The sequence below is a fragment of the Carassius carassius genome, chromosome 24 (assembly GCF_963082965.1).
Source record: "Carassius carassius chromosome 24, fCarCar2.1, whole genome shotgun sequence".
Classification (NCBI taxonomy): Eukaryota; Metazoa; Chordata; class Actinopteri; order Cypriniformes; family Cyprinidae; genus Carassius; species Carassius carassius.
This window is the reverse complement of record NC_081778.1, coordinates 24,894,307-24,911,612: the sequence shown is the minus strand read 5'-3', so window position 1 is coordinate 24,911,612 and position 17,306 is coordinate 24,894,307.

Genomic DNA, 17,306 nt, shown 5'->3' with positions numbered 1-17,306 from the left:
GGAATATAGTGGAATTAGAAGTGACAGCTTGAGGCTGGGGAATGAGCATACTTAAAAGACTTTGACTCATAAAACATTAATTTCCTCATGTACTGACAAGAGAACTCAATGAATGCACAAATCAGAGACAATTAACAAGACGACAAGTGCAAACACACACACACTCGCGTCCACACTTGCACGCATCCATGCATCAGCCACCGGCCTTAAACACGTCTGACATTCAACAGATTTTTATCATCCTATCACATTTCCACAAAATCCATCCATTCACATACCTTTTTGTCACAACGACGGGCCAAGATCAATTTGATCTCACCGTAGAGCCGCAGTGTGTTGAAGCGAAAGGCGCAAAATTATATTTAATATGGGCTAACAAATGAGACCTGGATTCATTAAAAAATATTCGCATTACATGAGAAATTACATGTACATTATGGTACATTGACCAAACCTCTTCTGCTTGGTACTACTCATATATATATATATATATTTATTTATACAGTACAGACCAAAAGTTTGGAAACATTACTATTTGTAATGTTTTTGAAAGAAGTTTCTTCTGCTCATCAAGCCTGCATTTATTTGATCAAAAAAAAAAAAAAAAAGTAATATTGTGATATATTATTACAATTTAAAATAATTGTTATTAAATTTATTATAATTTAAATTATCATTTATTTCTGTGATGCAAAGTTAAATTTTTAGGATCATTATAATATGATCCTTTAGAAATCATTCTAATATGATGATTCATTATCAAAGTTGGAAACCGTTCTGCTGCTTAATATTTTTTTCAGAACATGTGATACTTTTTTAGGATACTTTGATGAATAATAAAAAAAAAGAAGCTATGTTTTTAAAATATATATTTTGTAATAACAATATAGACTACTGGTCAGTAATTTGGGGTCAGTAATTTTTTTTCTTTCTTCTTTTTAAATAAAACCAATAATTTTATTCAGCAAGGATGTGTTAAATTGATAAAAAGTGATAGTAAAGAAAATATATTATTAGAATATATATTATTAGAATTTTTATTTTTATTTTGAATAAATGCATAATAATTTTTATTTTGAATAAATGTTCTTTTTAACCTTTTATTCATCAAATATATTAGACAGCAGAACTGTTCCCAACACTCATAATGAATCAGAATACTAGAATGATTTCTAAAGGATCATGTGGTAGACTGGATGTTACATGTGACACTGAAGGCTGGAGTAATGATGCTGAAAATTCAGCTTTGCATCACAAGAATAAATTATTATTTTTTTAAGTATATTCAAATAGAAAACTATTATTTTAAGTTGTTATAATATTTCACAATATTACTGTTTTTTCTGTATTTTTGATCAAATAAATGCAGGCATGATGAGCAGAAGAAACTTCTTTCAAAAACATTAAAAATAGTAATGTTTCCAAACTTTTTGTCTGTACTATATATATATATATATATATATATATATATATATATATATATATATATATATATATATATATATATATTAAATCAGATAAAAGAAAACCAAAATTATTAAATTATTATTTACATTATTATGCTAATTATTCATACATATTTGAGTCTTTAATAATAGCAATTTGTTCCACATGCACAAGCCCTCTTGGTTTAAAAGGTTGTGCTGGTTGTGCTTGCCATTCCAAATCATTGGGTGATCTCCATTACCACAGAAAACACAAAATGACTGCATTTTGGTTGGAGGCAAACTCAAAACTGCAATACAGATGGGTCAAGCCACTGTTTAAGTTAACAATGTGCTTTGAGCAAAGTCATGTTTCCATAAAGAGCTCAATGCAAACAAACAAGATGAATTACATGCCCTTGAGTATCTGATAACTCTTTAATCCCAAAACCTAAATCACATAATCCTTTTATATGCCAATTACCAAATATAATGTATAGAGGCATCAGCGGGGCGGGTCAGTGGCCCATGTCATTAACTTGGTTCTTTGAGTATTCCTCCTAAATTTATACTTTTATATCATCTAATAATTTTGTTATAAGTCAATTTTTGCTAGTTATAATTTTCACTTGATGTAATTAACACATTAATTAATTAAATTAAAATATAAATTATAAAGAAATGTAAAGTATACATATTAAATAATTATAAATACTAATGACATCATTTTTTATTATTATTATTACAATTACACTTGCAATTATACTACACTGCCCCAGGCTGCTCTTTACCAGACTAAACAATAAACAATGACATTTTTTTTTATTTAGAATTTCAGCGACATTATATCAGAAGTGAGCTGCACAAAAACTACATTTACATTAAGTGGAACAAATGTGATCCTTTACAGTATTGACAAGCCTTTAGTCAGCATCTTTATGAAAATTAGTGAAGCCCTGTCAGTACGGGAAACAACAAGGTATTGTTGACTTTTTCTACGGTTATTTTTAGAGTACTTCCACCACATTTAGGAGCTTCTGTCTGCTGAAACAACCATAGACCTGTCACACGAAAACCATCACAGCAGGAATAACTCAGTTTAATTTGCTGCCACAAGCGATCGGGCAAATCAAGACTGAATATATCAAACAGATCCATTTCTAGTAACTGAAGATTTTGAGAGAAAATATCAGCCCTACACAGGTGATGGATGATCAGTTCCTCTAACATTCACATTATATGGCCATTTCCCGTGTTGCTACGTTACCACGGTCCATATACAATAAACATCCCCTGAAGTGTTGTTAGAAATAGCACAACTAATGAAACACACAATTACATTATTTGATCCATTTCCCCCCTTGAGGCAATTTGCAAATTTGCCGGGCCAAAATAAATGCAAACCAAGAAACCATAAAACGAAGAAAGCTTTCAAGCATATATGTCTTGAGCGCAAGAAATGGCAGAAGTACACGTCGCCAACCCCTCCGTTAATTTAAACTGTACGCTTTTGAGACAAACCTAGATTGTTTTACAAAAAGTACATCACAATCCACTATCGGTTGCACACAAGTAAACATATGAAGAGTGTGATAAAAGAAGGTGTGGAGGCAGGCTATTTTCATCAGGCTCTCTGCAGCGTGCCAATGAGTCAGGGCTATGGACACGTAAGCTGCAGGTGGGCACTAGAGATGTCAGGCTGGGTTAGCAGGAAGGGGGCAGAACCGCTGTGGCCCAGTCTTAGTGTGCCCATCTATCAGCTCTACCCGGCAGCAAACGAGTCTGCATGGCCTTCGAGTGCACTCTTGCTCTGATTAGAGCTCCCATTGGACTTGTGTTTATACATCTGCACTGAAACCCGGTAGATATACAGTAGAATACGGGCCCTGCTACACACATTAACAAACCACTTTTCCACAGCATTGAACATGCACTATTCCGATAGAATTTGAACCAGCGGCACGATGCCAAGGGTAAAGAATAAGAGACTTTGGGTAAAAGCCTCTTTGAGCCTCTGCGATTAATGCATTGTCAATGGAAGGGGATGATGACAGATTGAGCACAAGGGCAAAAGTGGGTTCTTCAAAGCAAAAGAGCGGATGACTCTGTCCTCACACTACCTCTTTGAGGCTGTTAGGCTCCCTCGAATCTCTGATACAAAAAAAAAAAATGTCTCAAAATCACCATAAAAGCCACAGCACACCCTTGTCTCTTAATCAAAATTTCCAGTGAAGGTTTTCCATCTCTAGAAGAATTCAGACTTTATTACTTTTAATGAATACTTCTTTAATTAATAATAAAATAAGTATTATGAGTATGAGTATTATGTACCCTTAATGTCGAGTCAATCCAAGGTTTGACTAGTTAGCATGGTCTTGTTTGCCTCTGCTGACTGATGCTGAAACTACTAGCTCTAATAATGCTTGTAAAAAGCATTATTGTCTACAAACGATTATTCCAAAAAAAATGTATACTATTTAAAAGTTTAGATCGGGAATATTTTTAATGTTTTTGAAAGAAGTCTCTCATGGTCATGAAGGTTACATTTGATCAAAAGCCATTACTCCAGTCTTCAGTGTAAAATGATTCTACAGTAATCATTCTAATATGCTGATGTAGTGCTAAAGAAACATTTCTGATTATTATCAATGTGGGAAACAGTTGTCCCATTTAATGATTTAGTTGAAAGCATGATACTTTTTTCCCTTATTTTGATGAAAAGAAAGTCTGAAATAAAAATCTTTACTGTCACTTTTAATCAATGTAATGTGTCCTTGCTGAATAAATTATTATTATTATTATATTTAATATAATAATGTACTTGAATCATAAAAAATACTTGAATCAAATAATACATTTGTATATACATATTATTATCATATTTAATATAACAATGTATTTGAATCATTTTAATCAAATGCATTGTCTCATATTTTATGTCATGCCATGTTTTATTGTAATTTGTACATTTTAAGCTTGATGTTTTTATTAATAATATTACAAAATAGCAGTACAAAATGTTTTAAATTAATCTATATAGCCTAAAGAGAACTTCCGGGATATGGGTTTATTCATTATCCCTGTAGCAGCATCAACTGCAAAAAATAAATAAATAAATGCTGCAGCACTAAAACATTAGGGATATATTTTACTGACACAGAAGGAGAGAGGATGCAGTGATCACTGGCATTTAGAGCCGAAATAGAGCCCTCAGGCAGGCCTCAAGGCAATTTGGGGTCTACACTTGAAATATCTTCAACATGCTGGATTTGAAATTTGTTGGATCTAGATCTAGAGGCCAACACATTCAAGTGAATGATCTCAAGTGAAAATCAGCTCACATGTATCTGTTATTTGAACACAGAAATTGCATATGAATATTTAATCTGTAGTTATTAAGCATCTATGAAAACATGCTCTGTCCTTGCTCATTATCTGCCATGGCTTTTATTCCAGTGTGAATGTCTCATTCATTGCCCTCACAGCTGTACCATAACAAGCACTCCCAGGACACTGCATGTACTTGCTATATGCTCTTCCAATTTAAATAATGTGGTCCCAAGTATTTGCACATTTTAGCCACACTTTTCAAAAACATCAAAATAAATGGCACTTAAATGCAATTTAACATTTTTCAAATAAATGGTACATAAGTGAAAACTGACTTTATTATAATAGGCCTACATTATAAGTTGCATTGGCAAAACATCTGTTAAATGTATACATGTAAAAGAAAAATAATATTTATAAAAGCATAAATTGCCATAAATAAATAAATAAATAAATAAATAGTATTAGGCCCAGATGATTAAAAGTAATTGCTAAATTGGCTAGTAAATTGAAGCTGGTTCTGAGAAAGTTCAGATGCTACTTGTTTTGATTTTTGTGCCTAAATCATTTCAGACATCTGCAAATGTGATCTGAGTATCTGGAAGTGTTCATATATATTCTGGACCTAAGAAATTCTCTCAGATGAGTTGCTGTAACAAAGTTGTAAAATATCAACATTTTTGCATGTGCTGGCACCAAAGCTAATCTGATATTTCAGAGGGTTCTTTCAAACATATATCATCATTCAGTGGAAACAACTGGGCTGCACAAATGTATTGTGTGATGGACAGCAGTGGTAAAGGGCCACAAAGATCACAAACACAGGAAATGATTAGTAGCTGTCAGCGGGACAGTGGTGTGATTTCCCTCGTTTCTAGTCCTCGCTGTCGTTTTTCAGCTAGCACTGGCTGTAATGGCAGCCAGGCTGCCAGCAGCACTCAATCACTCTGTTTATGAATCCAAACAACAGTCAGTTACGTGGTGTGAGAATCCACAGAGGAGGGCCCAGAGCATTCAACCTGTCACAGTCAGCGTCTTGGGGTTCTCCGGCGGCAGATGAGATAGATTGCATACGAGGTACTTTCTATAAATTGTGCAAACAAAGAAACGTTGGCTACGCACAAGCTTCATAAAGTCTAATAAAAGAACGTTTTGAACAGAGGCTGTACTAGATATGACACTTCAAACATGTCTCTTTTTATTTCTAACCCTTGTTTTTATTTGTTTATACTGTATAATGATGAGTCCAAACAGCTGATAAAAACGTCACAATAATCCACAGGTAATCCACATGACTCTAGTCCATCATTAATCATGTCTTGTAAAGTGAAAATCTATGTTTGTAAGACGGCACCCATTCACTGCAGAGGATCCATTGGTGAGCAAGTGGTGCTATGCTAAATTGTGCCAAATCTATAGTGCTAAAGAAACAAATTCATTTACATCTCGGATGACCAGAGGATGAGTACATTTTCAGGAAATTTTCATTTTGGGGTGACCGACTCCTTTAAATAATTAAAACCACTGATTCTTCGCATTTCATTTTAATTTTTAGGACTATAATGACCTGGATTTATTTAAAATATCACACAACTGCCACCAAATGGACAGGACACTGTAAACTATGTACACTGTAATACATTTCTAGTTCACAAATTCACAAACTGACCAACAAATCATGCATTATTTTTCCTGTTGTTGTTTGGAAATTAGAATCACATGGATTTTAATATTTAGGTCATTTTCTCATTTAATGGCACTAATACTGGTGCGAAGATTTCATTGCTCCATGTGCATCTGATGATTAGGCTAAACATTGTAAATCCCCTTATTTATCAGCTCTTCTGTAAATAAAGTCTCCCATCTGTTGCCTCCCCGACAACAAAACAATCACACTCCTTCACAGCATCCAATCCTCGTATCAGACAAAGCAATAGTACATATAGAAAGCATGGTTTGGAATATGAAAATAAGGATGGACAAAGCCATCACTGCAGGTTTCCCTCCACCTCCTCCTCAGTTCGGATCGTTTTTCTAAGGGTAAAAATCTCCTCAAGTAGCCTCAGGGCTCAAATGATTCAGCCTGACTGTCCTGTTATTGCGACTCCAGCTGCTTTGTCACAGAAAATGCTAGATGCAATTTGCCCCCTCGAGAGATTTGGGATGAGGTGTCCATTTCAATTACTAAAGTCTGAATTTAATATATGGAAAAATCCCTAGATTTTGTTTTTGACTGTCTGCTATTATATTAACTTATTATATTATTGCTTCTGGAACTCTCTCTACTTACGTAAAGTAGAAACGGACTTCATTTAATATACATTGAAAAGTTTTTGTTTTTATCTTTGAAATTAACACTCGATAGTAGGTGATAGTAAAGACTTTTACAGATACATAAGTTTTCTGTTTCAAATATGCTGTTCAGTTGAAATTTCTATTCATCAAAGAATCCTGAAATTTCAACAGAAAAATGTATTTAGTTTTTTTTTTATTAAAAAATAAGCAGCACAACTGTTTTGCAATATTGATCATAAAAAATAAATGTTACTTGAGCACCAAATCAGCAAAAATTAGAATAATTTCTGAAGGATCATGAGACACTGAAGGCTGGATTGATGGCTACTGATATTCAGCTTTACATCATTTAATATATCTTACAACAGTTACTTAATATTGCAATACTTTTTCATAATTACTGTTTTTTGACTGTATGTTTGATCAAATAAATGCAAAATTGGTGGACATAAAAACACATTTTCTAACAGCAGTTAGTAGTTATTTTTGATCGTAAATGTAGATTTAATGAACTCAAATTCAACATTCATATTTGTCAAATAAAACATTTGTGTAAAAAAATCTGAACTTAAGCAAATGACATGCTGAATTGCATTGCTTATTATAATGTATCTGATGTTTTCGACAAACAAATGAGATTGTGAGCGAAAGTGATTGTTTGCTTTGTTTTTTGTGCACTTTGACTGCTGTGCTCTCTTATCACGGGCCAGATCAGAAGCAATATAAACACAGCGCTGAGATAATGTGCAAGCATTATGTTTACTTTACAGCAATTGTACAGCAACTCAAACATCAGAGGATAAATCGGCCCTATTAGAATACTAGTGTGAAGGACATCAATGTGGATGAGGAGCACTGGTAGAGGAGAGAGAGAGAGATAGAGAGAAGCAACCATAAACTCCATGCATTGCAGATTTACTGATCTGTCTGCACTTTATGTGGACGAAATGGAAAAGAGAATGGTAGCATGTTTACAGCGCCATAAACTTTTCTTTAAATTCCCAAGGACTCGACCACCCTGAAACTGTGTCAGAGCCGCCATAAAGCTCAGCGTAATACCATCCTTTAAATCTGATGAAACATTTATTGATCTTCTTAGATCTTGTTTTATTCTCTTCTCCTTACTTTTACCTCTAGCTGAGGTACAGGAGCCCTGCTGAAAGAGGAGATGTGCATCCAAAGACTTAAAAACATGAAACATAAATGGACAGTTCACACGCAAATAATAATAATAAAAAAATGTCCTCATTTACTCAAAGAAAATGATTTTTTAAAAATAATTTCCTATAGCTTAACAGTCCCAGTCTCCGTTCTTTTTCATTATAATAAAAATAACAGAGACTGGGCCTTTTAAGCTAAAAAATGCACCCTAAAAGTGTCATAAAATTGGTCTATATGACTTGTGCGCTATATTTGAAGTCTTCCAAAGTCACACAAAAACTTTGTGTAACAAACAGACTAAAACAAAACATTCTTTTGAATCATATATTTTAATTGATTAAATTCACAAAACTTTTCTGCTGACTAAAAGTTAGTCAATGAGAAGAGGCTCAATTGACCAAATTTTAATTTGACCAAGTACCACATATGGTAGAATAACATTGTGAATGTGAATCCTGTTTTAGGTGAACATTATGACAAGTTTAGATCAAAGCTTTGTTTACAAAAGAAATAATATGTTAGCAATTAAATGTTACATCGCAACCATGGAAACATTTACATTCATACCGAATGAGAGTGGTAGCCAACATGAGCCCGAAAAATTAAGCCAAATTATTTTTGTTTATTTATTTATTGTGATCTGGTCACTCTGTTTTCCCCATGAATTTAACAGTATTCTATGAGTTATTCCACTGAACATTGAATCTCTTTTTTCTTTCCCCAAATCTTCACTCATGTCTCACCCATTGTCGCAGGGGATTATAAACTTTTCTTACTTTCTTCGTAACTTCTATATACTATATTCGCATCATTAACATTGGTAAATAAAAAAAACAAACAACGAAAAAACACTCTAGGACATACCTTTTTATTTGTCATGATATCATGATACCATTAATTCTGTCATTTTTTTTAACAAACCTGAAACATCAAGTGCATTCAATAGAATTCTGATTCATAAGAGGGAATTTTTTATAAATTAGAAATTATGTGTTTGTCCTCAAAAGGACCAATGGCAATATTGATTATGTGCTTATGTCTGTTGGGTTCCATCTAAATTCTAAAGGCTAGGATTTTGAATCAATATTAATTAGGCTGTTAACTAATGTAGTGGAGCTTTTAGAGTTATCATATGCTCACTCTAAAGTATTAGAATTTGTCTGTTTGCTTCTTAGTTCATTATAAAACCATCAGACATTTTATAATCATAATAATAAGTGAGTTTAACTGTTTCATAATCTTTCTGTAACAAGCCAGTTTGGTAACTATGTTCAAGAGACGATGAAACTCAGAATTTCAACAAAAATAAAAAAATACTTTACATTTTCTGTTGATAATGGCAGTGGTTATTCATTAAATGATGATCAAATGATGGAAAACCTAGTGGCATATACCTAGTCACGGTGTAGTCAAAGGTAATTTTAACATCTGAAAAATATGATTCAGGTATCTGTGTCGCACTCATAATGCAAATAAACAATGTTGCCAGTGAATGCAATTAATTCTTAGCAAATACAACAAAAACAAAATCAAAAAGACAACTTTATGCCAATAAGATCTCAGACTAACTATAATGACATATTCATTTATATTAATATTGACCAAACATTTTCTACTCTGTTTTGAACTACATACGTGGGCCGAGTGAATCCTGCTCTTTCTGGGTTCTGCACTAGCCATCTAACCTTACCCTAACCCTAACTTAATCTTCATTAAGTTAAGTCACATTTATTTATATAGATAGATAGATAGATAGATAGATAGATAGATAGATAGATAGATAGATAGATTGTTTATTTAGCCACACGACAATGCCGGTGGAATTTGTTTTCGGTACAGTATGTTTAAGCTCTACATCATCATACATTACAAACAACAAATAGACAATACACTTCACAACATGTAACAATACAAGATACAGTGGGTACATGACCATGCGTAGTGTATGAGAGGAAAAACTAAACTAAAGAGAGGAGTTCAGAGTCCTGATGGCTATGGGGAAAAAGCTGTTTGTGAAGCGTTTGGTCTTGGTAGAGAGTGACCTGTAGCGCCTCCCTGAGGGAAGGAGCTGAAAAAGGTGGTTCGCTGGATGTGAGGGGTCAGAGATGATTTTCTTTGCCTGCTTTACAGTCTGAAATGTATAAAGGGAATCGACTGAAGGCAGTGGCGTTTTATATATATATATATATATAGCGTTTTAAACAAAAAAGATTGTGTCTAAGTAACTGAACAACATTAATTAGGAAAACAGTGTGTCAATAATGCAAAATTACAGTTAAGGCAGTTCATCATTGAATTCAGTGATGTCATCATCTCAGTTCATTTTAAATTGTATCTGTGCAATCATTTGCAATCAAGTCAACGATATCGCTGTAAATGAAGTGTCCCCAACTAAGCAAGCCATAGGCAACAGCGGCAAGGAACAAAAACTCCATCGGTGACAGAATGGAGAAAAACCTTGGGAGAAACCAGGCTCAGTTGGGGGGCCAGCTCTCCTCTGACCAGACAAAACCAGTAGTTCAATTCCAGGCTGCAGCAAAGTCAGATTGTGCAGAAGAATCATCTGTTTCCAGTGGTCTTATCTCGGTGATCGTCTGAAACAAGGTCTTTACAGGGGATCTGTATCTGGAGCTCTAGTTGTCCTGGTCTCCGCTGTCTTTCAGGGCTGTAGAAGTCCTTTCTAGGTGCTGATCTAGGTGCAGAAGAAACAGTCGAGCTACAGAGAAGAACAGCAGCGTGTGAGTGTTTTGTCTCGTTTTCTCATTAGACTACTGTGTGATCGTCATTGCTAGGAAAGTTTTTGGTTTAAATTGTGTGTGTCTTACCCTGGTAAATAGGTGCTGAAAGTGGTGCTTGGTTTTGCGTATGCCTATCGCAGGACTGCCAGTTTCGATCTGCTAAATAGTGAGGCGTGGCCAGCTGACTTCAATCACAGGTAATCAGGCAAATACAAAAGCGGTAGGTTTCACCGCGGCAGCGGTCGCGGCAGCCCTCATGTGAGTCCTCCTCGTGTGAAGACCGACGAGTGTAAAGACAATCGACTCTACCTGCGTGAGGTAGAACCTAAATCCCAGGCTGCTGACTTCAAAACTCTGCTCGCCTCATTTGATCTCAAGCTAGTGTCTACTACAGCGACTCACAAATCAGGCAACCAACTGGACCTCATCTGCATGCGCTGTTGCTCTGTGGACAACTCTTCAGTTGCTCCACTGCACACCTCAGACCACTTCCTCATTACTGCTAACCTAGCACTTACTCCTGAAGCGCCTCACACTCCAACGCAGGTCACCTTTCGACGGAACCTACGCTCACTCTCTCCATCTTGCCTATCTTCTGTGGTTTCATCCTCACTTCCTGCACTCTCTCAGTTTTCAGCTCTGGACACGAGCAGTGCTACGGACACTCTTTGCTCCACTTTAACATCTTGCTTGGACAACTTTTGCCCACTGTTGTCTAGACAAGCACGCACCGCCCCACCTGCCCCCTGGCTGTCCGAGGTTCTCCGTGAACATCGCTCTAAACTCAGGGCTGCAGAGAGGAAATGGCAGAAATCAAGAAACTCTACCGACCTCAGTGTGTATCAGTGTCTCCTCTCTTCCTTCTCTGCAAATGTCTTCACGGCTAAAACATCCTACTACCACAACAAAATTAACAACTGTTGTGATGCTCGGACACTCTTCAAGACTTTCTCTTCTCTTCTTCTTGCAAAGACACTTGAGCGAGCCGTGTTCAACCAGCATTCTATGTTCCTTGTACAGAACAACCTCCTGGACAGCAACCAATCCGCCTTCAAAAGTGGCCACTCAACTGAGACTGCTCTGCTCTCGGTTACTGAAGCCCTGCGACTAGCAAGAGCAGCTTCAAAATCCTCAGTACTCATCTTAACTGACCTGTCTGCTGCTTTTGACACTGTTAATCACCAGATTCTCCTGTCCACCCTCAGAAAGATGGGCATCTCTGGAACCGCACTCCTGTGGGTTAAGTCCTACCACTCTGACAGATCATTCAGTGTGTCTTGGACGGGTGATGTTTCAAAGTCACACCACCTTGCTACTGGGGTTCCTTAAGGCTCAGTACTTGGACCACTTCTCTTCTCCATCTACATGACGTCATTAGGATCTGTCATTCAGAAGCATGGCTTTTCTTATCACTGCTACGGTGATGACACCCAACTCTACTTCTCATTCCAGCCAGATGACCCGACGGTAGCTGCTCGCATTTCAGCCTGTCTGATTGACATTTCTAGCTGGATGAATGACCATCACCTTCAGCTTAACCTTACAAAGACAGAACTCCTGGTGATTCCAGCTAACCCATTGCTTCATCACAACTTTCTCTATACAGCTGGGCTCATCAACCATTACTCCTTCGAGGACAGGAGTAATGGTTGATGAGCCCAGCTGTATAGAGTTCAAAATCACTCTCACAGACCTTTTCCTGGACTGTGCCCAGCTGGTGGAATGACCTCCCAATCTCAGTTCGAACAGCTGAGTCTTTAATCGTTTTTAAGAAACATCTAAAGACTCATCTTTTTCGCCTGCACTTAACCAACTAATACTAGCACTTTTCCTTTTCTTGTATTTTCATTTATAAATAAATAAATAAATAAATAAATAATAAAAAAAAAACCTGACTATGCGTTCTATACTAGACTAACTGAGACTGTATAAATGTATGATCCACCATCTGGGCTGGATATGTAATGGATCCGGATTACTGCAGTTACCCAGGAACAGTTCCACTCATTCTCTACTATAGGAGAGGAAGAATTGTATAAACTTGTTAAATCATCTAAACCAACAACATGTATGTTAGACCCTATTCCATCTAAGCTCCTAAAAGAGGTGCTTCCAGAAGTCATAGATCCTCTTCTGATTATTATTAATTCCTCATTGTCATTAGGATATGTCCCCAAAACCTTCAAACTGGCTGTTATTAAGCCTCTTATCAAAAAACCACAACTTGACCCCAAAGGACTAGTTAATTATAGACTGATCTCGAATCTCCCTTTTCTGTCTATGATACTAGAAAAAGTAGTATCCTCACAATTATATTCCTTTTTAGAGAAAAATGGTATCTGTGAGGATTTCCAGTCAGGATTTAGACCGTATCATAGTACTGAGACTGCTCTTCTTAGAGTTACAAATGACCTGCTCTTATCATCTGATTGTGGTTGTATTTCTCTATTAGTGCTATTGGATCTTAGTGCTGCGTTCGACACTATTGATCACAACATTCTTTTGCATAGACTAGAAAGAACACTTTGTTAGCATTAATGGAAGTATGTTAGCATGGTTTAAATCATACATCAATTCATAGCAGTGAATGAAGAGGTATCATATCGATCACAAGTGCAGTATGGAGTACCTCAAGGCTCAGTACAAGTCCGTTACTCTTCACGCTTTACATGTTACCCTTGGGAGATATCAGTAGGACTGGATACAGACCGGATTTGGTGGCTAGGGTGACCTCGGAATAAGAGAGAAACAGACTAATATTAGTGTAGATGCCATTCTTCTAATGATGTAGCAAGTACATCGGGTGTTATGGGAGGTGTTATGGGAAGTGTTCCTGGTTCCGGTTTACCTAATTAATGCAGCCTAAAAATCGGATTTAACGGATTTGGATATTAGAAACTTATTAGTGTGTTATGTGTAAGCCAGGTTAAAGAGATGGGTCTTTAATCTAGATTTAAACTGCAAGAGTGTGTCTGCCTCCCGAACAATGTTAGGTAGGTTATTCCAGAGTTTAGGAGTTAAATAGGAAAAGGATCTGCTGATCTGATAGGGTTTCGCTTAATAAGAGGATGGAATGTGATTAAAGTTCACACATAATCTCCATATATCGTGTATCCAATGAGGCTTCAAATTTGTACACGCAAGGACGCTCAGACTTTGTCTCTGCTCAGTGTGGATGTCAACAGTTTGGTCCAGAATTTCAAACACTTAACCTTTTGTCTTCATAATAGGATTATGTGTTCTGAATTTTTGTTCAGCGCTCCAAAAATAATGCCTATTATGGTTTATTCTATTGATTTAAGCCTTATTTTCAAATAAGGTTTTAGAAACCCAGACAAGTCAAGATAATGTTGCTTGATTTTCATTCCCAATTGGGTTCAGTGAGCTAAGCGCTTAAGAGAAGTTTAGAGGAACTGCTCCATCTTCACAGGGAGCACCAGTGCTTAATATTATCATTCTTTCACTCAACGTTGAGAGCAAACTTGCCATTACAAAAGTGCAGGCAGGTAAAAACTTCTAGTAAAAATGCCTGACAGTGGCACACATGCTCACAAACACAATTTCAGAGTGGACAAACTGAGCAAACTCTTGGTATATCTGAACATATTCCTGGCATGTTGTGTCATAGTGAAATATGACAAGAGATTTATTGCCAACAGTAATTATTTGTTTGGAGGTAATTTGTTATGATAAGAATTCAGAGACACTGTCTTTGTTTTGTAATTGAATAACAAACGAATAATGAATTGGTCAGGTCCTCTGCTGCAGCTGTTTTGGTCTTTGTAATGTAACTCATCTATGAAACAGCTTCACTCATTTAGTGACAAACAGACTCTCACTCACTCTCTCTCTCTCTCTCTCTCTCTCTCTCTCACACACACACACACACACACACACACAAACACACACACACACACACACACACACACACACACACACACACACACACACACACACACACACACACAGCAGGAGAGCAAGAACACAACATTTATTTTAATACTGCTGTATATTTGTACTGTAGGTCGTTTCTTGCTTTGTCCTATAGTTTCACATAGTTACTTGAGTTAGAAATAGTTATTTTTCATTATATACACACACTAGAACAAATCGAATGATGATGGTGGACACAAAGTATGGAGGTTTTCACAAAGAGTTGTTAATAAAAATCATGCTGTAACTTTATGCCGCAGTTACCTGATGCTAATATTTCAAAACACATTTTTAAACAATGGCTTTTAAAGCTCTACATTAATTAATTACACTGTTTAATTAAGTCAAGATTGAGTGTATGAGAATTAATTTCCCTTGTGTTATAAAAAGATAAACTGATTTAATTTGAATTTAGTGTGTGACAAAATATTTCAATTATCGTTAGTAATGTAAGCTTGTAATGGCACACCTTTATTAGCTGTCAAGTGTTTTATTCATTTAATATAAATATAGTGGGGTTCAAAAGTCTGAGACCAAACTGAACATCTGGATTTTTTATTATTATTATTTAAGGAAATACATATTTTTAGGATTTAACTGTTAGAGTTTCTTAGATTTTTTAAAGAAATTAATACTATTATTCAACAAGGACACATTAAATCCACAAAAAAGTGGCATTAAAGACTTTTACATTCTTACAAAAAAATATATTAAATATAATCTATAATATATATTTAATCCGCATATTTGAATGTTTCCAAAGGATCATGTGACACTGAAGACTGGAGTAATGATGAAATTTCAAATTCATCTTTGCCACCACATGAATAAATAACATTTTAAAATAGAAAGCAAATGTATTAAATTGTAAAAATATTTCACAACATTACTGTTCTTTTTTTTTTTTCACTCTGATCAAATACATTATCAAATAAATGTGTGTGTGTGTGTGTGTGTGTGTGTGTGTGTGTGTGTGTGTGTGTGTGTGTTAAATGCTAGAACCTTTAGTTGACTAATTTCAATCAGATTGGCAAAGCCTGTATATCCCATTTCTGCAATAAGGTTCTGGGTATTCAAAGAAATTATTGCATCTTATCTCTAGACACATTATAATAATTTATATCATATGAGTATTCAGCAAGCCTGCATGCATGTGCTGGCTGAATTGATGTAAAGCTCTATTAAAATAGATGGCAATATTTTTCAGGGGTGTGAGGGTCACTCTGTCTAGCAGGACAGGTTCGGTTATTCCCAGCGGCTATTGGCTTATGCTTGGCTGTCTGGTAATTAGGCCAGGTAATAGCTTGCTCTGATGAGGACTGCATGCTGGATCCACAAGAGAAAGAGCTTATAATTGAGTGGTAAGGCTAGGACTACCATCAGCTAACAGCAATGAAGTGCACTGATCAACAAAAAACGTGCTGTAGCATTCATAGTGGATAGAAACCACACACACACACACACGCACACACACACGCACACACACACACACACACACACACACACACACACACACACACACACACACACACACACACACACACACACACTCCAGACTGTAAACATTTATCTCTGTTTAGGTTGCACACATCCACCTGTTTTACATTTATCAGAGCACTAGCAAGTTTGTATGCTGAAGAGTCATTCCAGTTCAACCTTATGTGAGTGTGGCACGTTTTCAGAAATCCTACTTTTACCAGGTCTTTATAATGTATGTAAAGTTTACCTTAAGCATTGAAACATATATGAAAGAATTTTCGTCTAGTTTTTTTGATCAGTACTATGTTTACATTATCACCTCAAAAAACTCTTACCATACTGTAGTGCATGATATGTAAACTATTACATTTTCATGTTTGCATCTCATATTGATCTCCATATGTATGGCTTTTCCAACATAAAGGTTAGATTGCTCAGTAGCTCACCTGATACAGCACTGGATCATTTGGTATGAGTCCAGTGAAACACAGTTCAACAAAAGAGCTCAGAGCTGTGTAAAAAACAGGTAAAATGGCATGGTTGCTTCAGCAAATAAAGATTTATTTATTTATTTATTTTTTAACTATTGATTGGGTTTAGGGTAAGGTTTAGTGCAAGTAGTTATTTTAAAAAACGGTAAAGCATTAACTTTAGGGACAAATCATTATACATTTGATTTCCAAACTGCTGGGATATGTGCATGAACCAAAGCAATAACATTTTGCAGCAGTCACACATAATTTTTTCAGAGAAAATTTTAACATGCTTTTTAGCACCACTCACTGGACATTTCACTTTAAAACTGCTGCAAAACGTGCAAGAAGTAATGTAATATAATTTTTGCAAATATGTCAACACAGGCAGATGTTTTCCATGAGCCTGGGTTAACCGACATTTTCAAATGTCTTGCAAATTTCAAGTGGTTCATATGTAAAATTATCAACTT